The sequence below is a fragment of the Python bivittatus genome, unplaced genomic scaffold (assembly GCF_059951505.1).
Source record: "Python bivittatus isolate LINGU-HERP-01145 unplaced genomic scaffold, Pbiv_v1 ctg000020_np1212, whole genome shotgun sequence".
Classification (NCBI taxonomy): domain Eukaryota; kingdom Metazoa; phylum Chordata; class Lepidosauria; order Squamata; family Pythonidae; genus Python; species Python bivittatus.
In genome coordinates this window covers 58,362,037-58,377,783 of record NW_028277030.1, presented here as the reverse complement: position 1 = coordinate 58,377,783, position 15,747 = coordinate 58,362,037, and the positions used below count along the sequence as shown (strand labels likewise).

General features: G+C 42.4%; 1 long non-coding RNA gene across 2 annotated transcripts; it reads left to right on the top strand.

The window, feature by feature from the left end:
- Positions 1-6,908: 6,908 nt before the first annotated feature.
- On the top strand, positions 6,909-15,155 carry LOC148217065 (uncharacterized). Of its 2 annotated transcripts, none has more exons than XR_015795847.1 (3): positions 6,909-6,995; positions 11,796-11,921; positions 13,968-15,155. It is a non-coding gene; the product is annotated as an uncharacterized LOC148217065 (long non-coding RNA). The 2 variants fall into 2 exon arrangements; XR_015795845.1 differs by having other exon boundaries at positions 11,796-11,955.
- Positions 15,156-15,747: the final 592 nt, after the last annotated feature.

Below are 15,747 nucleotides of genomic sequence, written 5' to 3'. Positions count from 1 at the left end.
GAACGGGGGGCTCGAACAGTACCTGCGCTGCTACGTGGGGCACCAACAGGACGATTGGGCGGAGCTACTACCGTTCGCGGAGGTGGCATACAACAACGCCGTCCACAAGAGTACCGGGTTCTCTCCGTTCAAAGTAGCCACCGGGAGAGATTTCGTCCCCATGCCGGAGCTGCCTCAGCCGGAATCCCAGATCAACTCCCTGGACGCCTGGTTCGCCCAAATCGACGAGACCCGGCGAGCGGCGCACGCGGCATTGCAAAGAGCCAAAGCCGACTACAAGAAGCACGCGGACCGCAAGAGGCTCCCCGAGGAAAAGTGGAAAGTGGGGGACCAGGTGTATCTGTCAACCAAAAACCTAAAGACGCACCAGGCATCGAAAAAACTCAGCCCGAGGTTTGTGGGGCCGTTCCCCATTTCGGAGGTCATCAATCCGGTGACCGTCAGGCTGACGCTCCCGAAAAGCCTCGGGAAGATCCACCCGGTGTTCCATTGCAGCCTGCTAAAGTTGCACCAGCCGGGGAACGCCTGGCACAAGGCGGAGGGAGTACCGCCACCCATCATGGTCGGGGGGGAGCAGCACTTCGAAATCAACCGGATACTGGACGCCCGGAGGCACAAGGGGCAGACCCAGCTCCTAGTGCAATGGAAACATTTCCCCAAGTCCCACAGCGAATGGGTGAGTAAAACCCACATAAGGGCGCCGGACCTAGTGCGGGACTTTTACAGTAAATACCCCGGGAAGCCGAAATAGGACCGAGGGGGGGGAGTTGTCGTCAGGGGGGCGGCATGTCAGGTTCGGTCAGCACGAGGCTTCAGGGAAGCACGGGGCTGCAGGGAAGCTCGCAACCAGACCACGCGGAATCCACTGGCGGTAGCTAGCGGGGAAAAGAGGAACCGAAAGCGCCGCTAATTAACGAGCCACCTGCGGCCAGCAAAACAGGAAAACCGCAGCGGAAGCTTTTAACTATGAACTGATAACGGCGCGAGCAAGCAAGGAACGGGGCCGCAGGGCAGCGAAACAAGATCGCAACGCAGCACAGAACCCGCGGGTCTGCACGTAGCAGGGAGGGACCAACCCAGCCGGAGGGGGACTGGCAATCAAGGACAATGGACTCTGACCGACCCTGCCATCATGAACGATCAGGGGGGACATTGGGGGGCCTAATAGCCCACAGCTGCAACGCGATCACGAGGCGGGAAAAAGCGCGGGAAGGGGGGAATATAACAAGTGATGCAATTGTACCAAGCCAGTCCTGGCTTTGCTTGTGACTACTACGTTACGCATGAGTAAACCTTCTTTGTGAACCACACGTGTCACGAGAGTTTCTCTGTCGAACGGGGCAAATCTCACATAGGGAAGTGTTATTTAATACTCAACTGCATGTAGGTGTAAGCCAGCTTGTCCTAATGGTGCATCCTGCATTTTTATGTCTGGATTGTAACTCCCATGCATGCTGAAAAGTTGGAAGCTGCAATTCCAACACATCTGACAGCTATGTGTTGTGAGGGTGTTGTGTGGGTGGGTGGGTGGGTGTGGGTGCTCTATAAGTATGAGTGAACTTTGAGAAAATTAATCGGTGTACCTCACACTTATTTCTTACTTCTTCTTACCTCCCAAAGTAAACATAGGTTGCGGAAGATGTATGCTTGCATTTACTCCTCCACTGAAGGATAGCAACTGTAGAAAGAATATTATGTGATTTACCCCTGATGAAAATCTTTTTGTTATTGCTTTAAGGAATCCTGCACCAGTTTACAAAACAAAACGGCCAATTCCCCTCGTCAGTGTCTAGGTCCTGTTTGTTCTGGAGCCAGTATAGACTTCCATATGTAGAAAAAATACATGCACATCCCTCTACTGAAGTGCAATCCAAGACATGCTTTGCCCAAGAAATAAAAACATGGAAACAACTGCTGCACAAAGGACATCCTGAAAGTCCTTTTCTACATGGCCTCTTTATATTAGGATGATGATAATGATGATGATAATGGTGTTGACAAGAGTGGTCAGCCTTTAGTGTAACTTGGATAAAGAAAGTGACTACAACAAGGAGGTACTATAGTAGTTGTTGCTGCTTTTGTGCGCTCCCTATTCTCATAGCCCTTGGACTGAGAGGCAGTAATTAAACCCAACCCTCCCCCCTTATTATGCTGAACTTCTACACTGAACTAAAGAATGGATCCTGTGCGCTCACGTGCCCCTGGAAATAAGAAAATGCCACTTCAGGCTTCTCTCCCTTCTGGTGAACCTAGACAACAACATGACCCTTCAAGTAACCACTGAACAGAAAGTCCTGGCCCACCTACACGAGAGGTAGGGCCCACCCACTGTGTACAGCAGGGTTTCTCAACCTCAGCAACTTCAAGATGTGTGGTCATGCACACACTGGTATGCTGGCTGGGGAATTCTGGGAGCTGAAGTCCACACATCTTAAAGTTGCTGAGGTTGAGAAACACTGCTGTGCAGTATCTTCTTTCCACATACTGTGACCCATCTCTAGATGTGATAGTTCCCAAGAATTTGGCATTTCATCTTGCATAATGGTATGGACAATCTTTCTTAACATCACTTAAAAACAAATAGGTATAAGTTATAATATAAAATCACAATACTTCAGAAAGCAAATGCAACTAGTTTATATCCAGCACTTGCTAAATTACCAGCAGAAGAATAAAACAGTTCTCCATATGGTATCATGAAGCTTCCTATATACATACATACATACATACATACATACATACATACATATGTATATATATATATATGGAAAACAGCAGCAAAACTTGTGCAGAAAACCTTAAACGGTAGATGTAAAACAAAGATCTAATATAACAATGTAGGATTATGGAAAGAAACAACAATGCTTCTCTCTATAAACCAGTAATTTCTGTTCAGGATTAGTAAGTATTAGAAGCATCTTTATATTATCATTTCAAAGTTCATGTTTTTGACTACAAGCAAGCTCTACAGTTACATTCTGTAGAGGTTTCAGGAGACAGTTTGCCAAATGGAAAAACATTTGGAGGTTTGGAAAAATCTTGCACATAAATTACCAAAGGCATGAAGCGTCTGAAGGATGGATGAAATCAAATGCCAAGAAAAAGGAGGAAACATGCCAAAAAAGGAGGTGGTGGTAAGGAAGGAGAGCAGCAAAGGAGCCATGTAATGCTTTCTTTGAATGCATCCCCTACTAAATGGAGTGCCAGGGTCCAGACCACGACATCCACTCCCTAAAGAAGCTCTCTTGGATGATGGGAAACATCCTCCAGATGATTAGGCCTCGTTGCTGATATTTTTCATCCTTTCAGCTCAGAGATGACCATTGATTCTGCTCAAGGTCGTTTGCTCATTAAAGATAAAGAAAACGCTTGTCTCTCGCTATGGCACAGTATTTCCCTTTGTTAATTCTCTTGATTTATGATGCCATATAAATGGAGTTGGTAGCAGGTAAGTTTGGGAAGGAAGGAAGGAAGGAAGGGAGGAAGGGAGGGAGGAAGGAAGGGAGGGAGGAGAAAGTTTATGCTTTTAAAAAGGCAGGCTCCCGGCTGATACATGATCTCTCCTTTGGCTTTCACCTCCTCCTGCAGGGCTGGCCCATCAACTCAAGTTTCATACTCAATCTGAGTCAACAATCTGTAATCTGGACACTGGCTCAAGATCTGGGCTCAGGTTGCAGTCGGAGGCAGAGGAGAGGGGCGAGGGGGCTGGAAGGGGTGAGGAAGGGAAAAAGGCAAGCTTTGTTTTCCATTGGTCATCCTCCACAAGCAAAGGGAAGGGTGCTTGTCCTTCCCTGCTCCCAGCCAGAGCAAGGCTTGTACTACTGCCATTCTGAAATTGCCTGGCTGACGCTTGGTTGAAGTATATCACCAGGACACATATGCCTCAAAATCAAGGGCAAAAGTTTGGAGGACGGGCTCAGATTTGGAGTTCTTTTCATCTTTTTGATACCTGATCCCTTGGCATAAGCTGCCTGCAGTGAAGTTGCTATGCAGATATACAGTTTCTGGAAAGTTACACCAGGAAAGTGAAGACTTACCAATGGATTAGCATTTCACAAAGAGGCAGGATAAAGTGGGCTGCCATTAGATTTAAAAGCTTTAAAAAAAATGGTAAGGAAAGGAGAGAAAAAGTGAATTAAACCTTTATGAAAAAAATATCTTCCCCCAAACCACCCTGAAAGGATCAATACAGAGGAAAATATCTTGTTGCTCTCCTGGTTTTTAGGTTGGCTCAGTCTAACTATTTATATAATGTGTGGTTCTGTGTGTTTAAAAACAGTAATAAAATAAGGGGGAAATGGTATTGTGTTCATTTCTTAATGTTATTTGCTACTTTACAATTAATTTACTTTTGTAAAAGAAAGAAAAGAAATATACAGAAATCTGATGTCTGGGGCAGAAAGCCAAAACTATGGCAGCAGTTTTGTGCTGGTTTAATTCATTCAGTCAAACGTTGGAACAAAAGCACTGTTCTGTGTCTCCGGGTTCTGCCCCCCTCTTTCCCTAGCACAGGAAATGTATTATATTTTTTCAACGATAGTTTTTTTCCCCCCTTACAATGAAAGAAATACTTTCAGCAACATTCATGGGCCATAAAACAGAACCAATTCAAATGATCTCAGTCTGGAGAGAAAATTCTGACTTTCCACTGTGGTCAAGCGTCTCATGTTGGCTACCAAGGATATTATATTAAAGACTGAATAAAACTCACTTAGTAAAACTGAATTTAATCAACTTTTCTCAGGCTGCCCCTCCTACAGCATCAAGTTATGTGATTTTTTAGGTCGCAGACCAAACTCAGTTCTGAGAGAAAATACATCAAGACCTTCTTGGGAGCCACCAACAGTGTAAAGGGAGAAGAAACACACCCGCCAAAATGAAGGCCAGGTTTGAATATACGTAAAAGATACTTCCTTTGTTTCCAAAACCACCACCACTTCACAGTCTCTTGAAACATCCAGAGACCGAGTAGCCTTGGCTATATTCTACCGACTGCACGCACGCCAACTCAGCATTACGCTAATAAGCCACACATGGCTGGTTTAAAGAGGTTACAGCATGTGGACCTGCCCTGTGCCCTAGAAAAGGGCCCCCAAGTAGGGACTCTTGCCCCATCACTCCTCCTCCACCCGGCCAGTCTTTTGTGCGCCAAAAGCTCCCTTGTTTTCGGAGTTAGCAAGTGTGCAGGGCCTTGGCTCCCTCTCTGCACGCGTGAGGCCAAGCAAACAAGGGAAGAGCAGCCAGAGCCTGTGCAATGGCTGAGCTGATTACCGTTGGTGGGTTTTGTATACCTTGGCTATGGACTGTGTCGTATGGTTTCTTATATTGTTTTACGCTGTTTTCATACCTAGGGTTTTTTAATATGGTTTTTGGGTTTTTTATATGGTTTTTCATTGCCGTGAGCCTCCCAGAGTCATAAATTTGAGACGGGTGGTTATATAAAATGAATGAATGAATGAATGAATGAATGAATGAATGAATGAATGAATGAATACTTGAAAATAGAACAGCAGCTAAAAAAGTGCTGCTTGCCTGCTTCCCTGGGTTGCACATAGGGCATAGGATCCAATAATAATAAGCAACTGCTGGTATTTTTTTCAGCCCCTTCCCCTTTAACTGTATCCAAAGGGAGAAAGAAATGCAGAAGACCACAGGAGAAAAGTTGTGCGCGTGTATTGAGCCTTTGTCTTTTCTCCTCCTTGGTACGAGAATCTGAGCTCTGTTCCTTTTCCTCCAACACAGAGCAGTCCTGATTTGCTTTTCCCGTCACCTAAGCACTTTGTACATCCGTTTAGCACATTACTAGCTGGTATTCCTTTGATTGTCCAGCCACGTCACTGTGATGCTTTCCTAGCATTGTCTTTGTCCAGTGTCCAAACCTTATTTCCAGGGTCAAAACACTCTACTTTTCCCATATAAATTTGTTGCTAGTTTTGAGGCAGAACTAAAAGCTTGTGGGATGCAGCTGCCAAAGATTTTGTGTCCACTTAACCATTTTATAATCCATTTTATACCAGATCGTTATGACTAGGGACTCTAATAATGGCGAGGACCCCTCCATTCTCCCCCAAAGAATGCAGTGCATTAGAAGAGCAGGTTTTTAAGATAAAATGCCTGCCTGAAATGGGTCTTAAGTTTTTTTTAATTGAATTTAAATTTATATCCAAATGCTGAGAATCTAGAAAACAGCCAATTTGTGCACTGCCAAGGAACTTCAAAGATGGAGGCAGTTTAAAAAATGAATACATAAATCAATATGTATTAAAGCTTGCCTATGCCCTTCCTTAATGGAAACATGTCTGTCTGTCTGTCTGTCTGTATTTCTGTTTCATTATATTTGTAAACCATCTCAACCCAAGACCGTGGGCACAACAACAGAAGAGAACAGGATAATAGTCAATGTCAAATACTCTGAGTAAGGAAACAACAACTCCAGTGAAATGGCTGTTCACCATCAAACGATGACCAAACATTCACCAAAATAAAATGGTGTTAAGGTCCACCCAGAATATGACAAGGGTTGGGGCAGCCATACCGTACCTGAGCGGAACATATTCTGCAACGTGAAGGCCACTACTGAAAAATAATTTGAACTGTGCATTGTGTATTTCTTTTTCCTTCCTTTCTATCAATGTTGTCCTTGTAGTCCAACATTTTGATTCAACACTGTAAGTCCTGCTCATTAGATAGAACCTGAGCCTTGTCCTTTTTCCTCTGTTCCTTACAGAAGAGCTGAGCCTGAAATAGGCAATGATGATCTGACCACAAAGATCATTCTGAATTGTGAACAGACCAATATTTCCCTGTCCTCTTCCTGACAAAATATTTAACACAAACAAGGACCAGTGACAGTTTCTGTTTCATTCATCGCTGTCTTTTCTGTGTTTCAAATAGGATAAGAGTATGTGCCTGACTGCTTCAGGGCAGGATACAACCTCTGGAAATGCTACCACCCCTCCCCCAAATTGATCCAGCTATTCCAGAGAACGCTTCAGGTAAAAAAACCCAACTACATTTCTGATGGGAGCGAGGATGGTGTCATTAATCCATGAGTTGATGCTGAGTGAGTTATAGCTGGCTACTCTTCTCAGCAGAGAAAAATCTATCTCAACTGCCTGGATTCACTCTGGATTTCTGCTTTTTCCCCACCTGGAGCGCAGCCGTCATTAGCTATATTGAATTAGCATGGTTGTGCTTTGCAGAGCTGCCCCAGTTCCAATTGCTGGAGCTCTGTACTTCAAAACTGGGTAGAAACACCAGAAGCTCTGCCTCCGTGTCTCCAGTCTAAAGAACGTGTGTGCAAAACACCGCTGAAGGCTAACAGAGCAGCTGATGCTGCAGTGGGCTGGCTCCTAGCTGGTGTCTAGAAGCAAGGTGTTGTGTCACTTTTTTAAGCAACATCAAAAAGATACTTTCTCAAAGTCTCTATCAAAGTGAAGTGCCCTTTTTTTGCACAGGGCTGCAGATTAGCGCATGTACTAATATATACTGTCATATATTTACCGTACACACACACACAAACATATATGCACACACATGCATTCTGAATATATGTACTAAGTGTACATATAATGTGATTTCATTTTTCTGAAACATAACTATTGCTTATCTTTCTGTATTTTTAAAGTGTTATGTCCGAATCTGAACTAATGGAACCATTATGCAACATTACTTGACGGTTAGAAATCGGAAGCAATTATTCTCCACTTAGAAATTAAAGAGAGACACTCTCCAAATTGCTGACACAACAGCGCATGAATAATCAAGTCTTTTGCACTTGTATTTAAGACCCATCCCTGACAAGACCCTTCTAGGTCTGTGCATACATGTGGTTGCATACAGTTGTGAGCAAAGGAGGATTGGCAACAAGCCAACTGGAAAAAGTGCAAAAGACTTGATTATTTGTATATTCAACAGCCTTGCCTGCCCAGCAAGAACAGACTTGGCTCATACCCAGTAAGATTCCTATCTATTGTACATGAAGAGGCAGAAACGCAGGATTTTCTCTAGCATGATAAGCATTGTAGTGACCTTCGTTTTGTCCAAGGTCATAGTGATGAATGTACCAGGACAGAACACAAGGGAAGTAGTAAAATGACATGACTGCATGTGCAACAACTGCCTTTAATTCTAATTTGGCAGACATGAACAGAGAGAGATTGGATGAAAGCAGCAGGGCAGGCCCACCCTAGAACTTTTCTTGCCTGAAGCACAGCAGCAAATGGCCCCATTCTCATGTGCTGCCACGCAGACCATATTCTGGGTCTCCTGGCTGCTCAGGTTATTAAATGTTGGGAGATTGACAGAGGCTACTCAGGTTGTTCGTTCTCTGCTATTACGCCCATTTCTCTTCTCCCCCTTCCTCTTTCTCTTCTTTCTTGACTGCTCTGCTGCGGATCTACAGTACTTGTTCCTGCTTTTTCACTTTAAGTAATAATGGAGTCAGGTTTGAGAGAAGGACAACACCCTGAACCAAGCTGACCCTGCCTTTGGAGGCACTGAAACAGTGGGGAGAGGGGGATAGACATTCCCACTCCATTTGCTCCAGTGTCCTCATTGAACACACGCTCAGAAATATGTGTTTGATTGCTGACCTATCTGCCATTGCCCAAGCCTGGAAAAAATACTTTGTTTTAGCAGTGAAGCCCTTTGCTTTGCAGCACATTGTCCATATATATCAACAAAAATTGCGCCCCTGTGGACCACAGAATTGGAATCTTGTTCAGTAGCCCAGTACCATCAGGTGCAAGTCAAGATACGTAGTACCCAGGATTGGCTAAATTATTCTACACCTGAGACCAAAACGAATTCCAGAAGCACTGCTCCCCAGAACTAAAATTACAACAAAAACGAATTAAAAAACATGCAGGCAATAGTATGTTGGCTTGGGAAATAGACTGTAGGTTACAGGTCCTGGCTTGTCTAGAATAGCATAAGCATGTTTGGGGTAAAACTGGGCTTTAGTTATGCTTATGGTATGCTGGCCAAAATGTGCCAGATCTGATGGGTATTGTGTTCTCATTATAACAGGGAATGCTGAGATGGCATGAATGTAGTCTGGTAACTTAGTCTGCTCCTTATCTTACTAACCTCCATTGACCAAAGCCACAATGAACAATGGAAGCCAATATTGTTGGGTTCCTCTGTGGATGATTCTTGTACAGGCTGAAGCTCTGGTGAAGCAAATGCCTCCGACACTTGTACCAGAGAGAGCTGTTGTGTCATTGGTGGACAGCTTCAAGGCCAAGAAAAAGCAGCCAAAAGTCCATTAACTCAAAAGATGGGAAAAGAGGATCAAGATTTGTAGATTGTGTGTATGTGTGTGCATGCGTATGCATGCATGAAGTTTTCTATGTGCTGCCAGAAACAGAACTTCTTTGTATGTATGGCTTCCTCATTCTCTGAAACAGAGCCACTTATCTAATGTTCTTGTATCTGCTGGGGAATGAGAGTTTGGAGAGTTTGGGGATTTTATAGCTGAGCCCAGCATAAGTCCTTGGTAGCAAGTTCTGTGTATTTTACTCCCTATGTTTACTATGGGAGAATAGTTTATGCTCTGTTTCCAGAGTTAAACAATGGCTACAGATCCCCTGGCAACCTGCTGGCTATGGATCAGATCATCAAGGTCCTGCTCCAATATCAGAACCAAGTAGCAACCTAGAGGGACCAGGTGGCTTAGAAGTTGAATCAACTAGCCCAGCGGGCAGAGCAGAAGTTGCTGTACCTATCCCAGACCAAGAACTAGCAGATATGGTTGCTGCAGCATCATTCAGAAAACCAAGCACTTGCTTCCCTGCCTGACAAATAACTGGGACCCTGGAAAGTTTATTACCTTCCTTAATCAATATGACTGATACATCTCCCCAAGACCCGCAGAGGAGTTTCCCACAGACCAATCTCGGAAAGGATTTAAAATGTCCTGCTGACAGAGAGAGCTCCAAAATGGGCAACTTCTCCACTTCTTCTCTTCAGAACAGCCAGACTTGGACAACTATGAATTTCATAACACTCCTAAGGTTTTGATGACTGAGTAAAGCAGTCATCACCAACTATAAAGTAGAATTAGTTTATCTAGGTGTGCTTCCTGTCTGGATTAGGGTCAAGGTTCATCATCAGCCTTGTGAGGTAGTCCAGACAGGAAGCATGCCCAGATGAACTAATTCTACTTTATTGTAAGCTTACATTAATAGAATCTTGCAAGTCCGAAAGTACATTTCTCTCTTGTCGCCATTACAGCCCAAGAAATTAGGGAGGGTCCCTTCTGAGATGTTTGCCACGCCCACAGTCCTTGTGCAGGCTAAGTTGCCTATTAACTGACCATTCCCCTGGCTGTGGCTCTTCCCCCTGTCCCCCAAGGTCATTCCCACATACCATTACATCAACCCAGATAGACTCAGAAATACAACTGCAGGCTCTAGTAGATCCTGGTGTTACTGGTAACTTAACTGATCCTCCATGGCACAAAGATATGCTCTTTCCACTCAGCCTGTTGATCCCCCAGTTCAGTTGAAACTATAGATGGTCAGCTCACATTCTGGTTCCATCTCTGAACACACTCATGTTCTCCTAGTCCATCAAGGTCCTTACACCTTTATTCACTCTCCCCATTATATTTTCCAATAGCCCATGGAACAGACTACCTTCAGATTCACAATTCACATACTGTATTCATTAGGGGTGGGAGGACTTAGCTTTCAATTCTCTGACAAAACTTACAGCCTAAAGATTGGCAAGCCCCCATCCTCATCATCCTGCTGCAGGAACTTCCTCCCACCTTGTCTCTTTGGTAGTAGATCCTCCCAATGATTTTGTAGTTACACTATCAATCTCATTCATAATCTGGTGAATCACCTTTGCTGGAACCTGGAACAGATTGCACTGGTCCTACTTGACCTCTCAGCAGCATTTGATACTATTGATTATGGCAACATTCTGGACCACCTATAAAGGTTGGGCACAAGAGGCACTGTTTTGCAGTGATTCTGCTTCTTTCGAAGCAGGTGATTCCAGTCAAGTGAGGTGAGATTGGCTCAGTTAATGCTCATTTGTGGAGTCCTGCACATATTGATTCTATCCCCCACCTCCACTTTATTTTTTAATATGTACATGAGACTATCCATGGGTTTGGCATAAATATACTGATGTTAACTAGTCATTCATCATAATCCCAAGCCAGACTGGATATACAGTTGATGATTGACCTGGTATTTGGAGGCTATTGAGTCTGGATGAGACAAAACAAGCAAAAGTTGAACCCTGGGAAGACATAGATGTTGTCTGTCCAGAGGACATCTGGTCTTCTGTTTGCTCGGATTATATCTCTCTGTGGAGTGGAACTCCACCTGAAAGGCCAGATCCATAACTTGGATATCCTCCTATGCTTACAACTGGTGCTGGATGTGTTGTTGGAGGTCCTTTGCCCAGTTTCAGCTGGTATGTCATTATGTCTACTATCTGGAATGAGAAGACCTGACAACAGTATCAGGATATTACTACCAGGATAGGCTATTTCAGTATGCTATACATGGGGCTGCTTTTAAAAATTACTTGGAAACTGCAGTTGGTGTAGAATGCAACTGCCCATGTGTTGGTGGACGAGAGTCAAATGACTGGACTGGAAATTATTAGTCCAAGGAACAAGTGTCTCTGAGTTTAGGATTAGTAATATTTATTAGAAAAAAAGGTTAAAGTGTCAGTATGAGAATTCCAGCAAGTACTTTTACTTTTAAATTAGAAATCTACATATATACAATTCAAAGCAACTCTTTTTCTTCCTCATGATTTTCCAACACAAGGGAGAAGATGATTGTCTCTTTTGAGGAGATACAGTCTGCCCCCACAAATTGCTTTGGAAAAGGCTGCTAGTCTTTTCACTCTGTGAACCAGCCCTGATGCCATTACTACCATCTAACATCTATACTGTGAGTGCTGCATTGGCTTTCAGTAGGTTTTAAGGTACAATTCAATGTTTTTTATTTATTTGATTTTAATCTTTAAAGTCTTAGATTAGTACCCTCCTTGGCAACCTTCCATAAAGCTATTAAAAATTGGAGCCTTTGGGAGTCTAATGTTGCCCAATGTTGAGAGGCTCCTATAATTATTTTAAGGATTATTGTCTTTAATTTCCTCTCCCCAGTTACATCTGCCCGGTCTGGCAGAGAAGGCATGCTGTGGGTCCCGTCTGCCAGAGAATTACATCTGGCAGGTCCCAGGAGGCGGGCCTTCTCTGCCGAGGCGCCCGCCTTGTGGAATCTTCTCCCCTTAGAAGTGAGAATAGCTCCAACCCTCTTAACATTCCACAAGTCCCTCAAGCCCTGGCTGTGCGATCAGGCCTGGGGGTCCCAGGGGACTGGGGAGATTTTGCGATGGCTCCCTTATTAATTTTATCCCCTCCTGTTTTGTGTGCTTTCATAGTTTATTTGTAATTGTTTTCATGTATTTATTCTTTTTAATTGTTGTACACCGCCCAGAATCACTTTGTGTGAGATGGGTGGCTATATAAATATGATAAATAAATAAAAAAATAAAATAAATTTAGGGATTACTCTATTTTTTTCTCAACTTTGTAAGCATGTAAGCCTTTTGCAGCCAATCCAAAAGCTCACATTTGAATATATAATGAGTTTTGACTAGCTTTTGGACTTCTTTTTAATAATTTATTTGGACAATATTTATTTTCTGTAAGCACCATGTTGTCCACATAGAGCAGGTGGTACTCAGTCTTGCAATGATTTGTGACTACAACTCTACCTAATCTAGAGAAATGTGCCTTTGATCTGCCTTTGAGTATTTGGGGTCACACTTTCCTCAAAAGAATTGCAGATGGATCTAGCTAAAGTACAATCTATTCTAGCTTGAAACCACCCCCCACCCCCCACTCCCCACCCCCCAGCCACCCACTCAGTATTAAGGATATGCAAAGGCTTCTGGGCTTTGCCAATTTTTGCTGTAACTTTTTTCCTAATTTTGTTGCACAATAATTCCAGTCATAGATTTTCTCTCTCACACATACATGTAGAAATATAAAACCAATGCCAGAGTTTTAATTTTTAAAACTTACTTTATGCTTGGAGTAACAATCTTGTGGGGTGAGAAAAAAGGTTGTTACAATGCATACCATTCTGATTTGTTGAGAGTTTAATTGTTGAATGCCCACGTTTTAATTATAATATTTTTACCCTGAGTACTATTCTTGCTAGATATACATTAAATGAATTAACTAAAAGATCAAAGTAAAAGGGACTAGGGAGGGAAAAGGGACACAAACATTGAAGCCTGAGCAACTTCTCTGGCTTGCTATCCCAGTAATTTTTAGTTCTGTGGCCAATGAATATGGCCAGAGTGTTGCCCTTCAGCTTTCTGATCTGGCAGTGAAAGGCAAAACAAATTCCCTATAGCTGCTCCAACTCTGGCTGATTGACAAAGCCAAACTGGTGCTTTGCCATGATGTTTTTGCCGGGAAGTACTCCAGCTCCCTTAAGGCCCTGGCAAATGGATAAGACTGGAGCCAACTGCCTGAAATAATGTGCATGCTTGGTAAAAGTTACAGTGAGCAAACAACTATCCATATACCATGCCAGGGCTCAGCAATAGAAGGACCAAAGTTAGGGCCAGTCTAACCCTCCTAAAGAACACCAGGCAGCAGATATTTCCAGTTCCCAGCTGGCCAGAAACATACATTGAAGAAGTGATGGCTCCAACAACAGATTTTACTAGCAATTTGCTTAGGAGGTGTGCTTTCAAATTAGCTGCTGATCAGTTATGACCAATTAATGTGATAATAGCACTTTAGCAAGTCATTTATTAGGAACATAGGTGTGACTGTACAAGATGGTACACTGTGAAGTTTTCTCATTTTACCCATGACAATGTGAATGTCTTTAAGGGTATAATCAGATCTTTGTTCAGAGGACTCCACTTTGTAAAACAGACCTTTAATTCTTGGCTTTTCTTTTTCTCCTTTTCAGAATAAGGGAGCACGTAGTCTGCATGGAGAAGATATTTGTTAATTCTTCTTTTCTATGAGTTCTTAAAGATATATATCTATGCATGTGTACATCCAAGTCAAAATTGCTAAGGTGGTTTGTTCTCTGTCTAACACTGGCCATTTTCAACTTAAATTTCCTCTTGTCAGGTTTCACACTGGGGTTAGGGACACAACACACAATAAACATGGCTGTGCTGAGGATGCAAATCTAACTCTATTATAATACAGAGATCAATCTGCTATCAGAAAAATATGATGCTTCTGGAACACAGAAAATGACAACGATTTCCTGGAATAAAGATCTGGATCCAGTGCTAAAACTATTCAAAAACAATACATTTGATTCCTTATTAAAATAATAATAATATGGAAAGATCCTTGTTATTCCTATGCTTGATTAGCACTTTTTCTCTGCCATTATATTTCATAAGATTACTTTGCCTTATGGTAAGCATTATACATATAACAATATGGGCACTGTGTAGGCTTCATCAGAATGTTAATCCATAAAGGAGCACACGTGCATATACGTGCACTCATACAACACATAAGCAGATTCTTTTAAAAAAAAAACCTTCTCAGGATACAAAGCAAATATTTTCAGGAATGATGTCCCAAATATACTACATGCATCAATATGTGCATATATTACATAAGGAATTATTAGCATTTTTGATAGGAGGTCACTGGGAAGTGGAAAAAACTAAAATTGCTCTCAGAAAATAGAGAAGTAATTTGCACATTGGATTTTAGATTGGCAATTAAGGCAGACAGTTTGATTCTTCTATTTACTTGGAGCATCACCAAGCCTCTCTCTCTCTCTCTCTGTGTATTTAAAAACTTACTTTTCATCTTCACCCCCCAAAAACCCTAATTTAAAAGAAATTGTTTAGATTCAACACTAACTTTTACCATATTGGTTTTATCTGTTGACTTCCTGAAATAATGAAGATATTTTTTGCATTGATGTTAAAAAGAAAGAAAACAACAGCAAAGTTAAGTACATTTTTTACTTGGAGATTTATTCTGTTTTAATAAATCTGACACCAGTCAGGGAGAAGGAAAAAGAACAATAAGAAGCATCGTAAAAATGCTTCATTTTTCCCATAGAAATTTGCCTTTGTTAAGTTTTGAGAATCCATGGGCTCATGAGCTCATCCTCCCGCCCTCTGCCCTCCCTCCCACACCTCAACTTTTTTTTTTCATTTGTGTTTTTTTTTAATCAAAGTGAGTTTGCTTGTTGGGTGTAATTTTCCAAGCCTTCACAGACCTAATAAATAAGGAGCCCCTGTAAAACAGTAGCTTGACTTAAGTGAATCTGTACAAAGGAAAATATAGAAATACAGTATGTACAAAGTACCCTCAGTGCACCATCTCTATAAAGCTCTGATTTAATTGGCTTTAATTAAGACCCTGCTCCCAAGCTCTTTGAATCACAATCTTCCCAAATGTCTTCCCCTTTGCTAAGCACAATAGCTTTATAGTGAAGGTGCACCCTGGTCACTATTGTGTGAACAATTGCTTTATTCAAGTTAGTAAACAGTTACACTGGATCACAAGGTGATTTGAATGTATTTCTTTTTCTCATTTTTTTCCCTTAGTATTTTGTCAAAATGGGATACTTCCCAATTGTTTTACCAAATCAGTGCTCTAGTGTACTTTTGGATTCTTGGCTACAACTATACAAGTGCACACAAGTAAATTCTACCCTGTTATCCTCCACCCACCAACTGAGAATCAGATTGCACATTTCTTTTAAC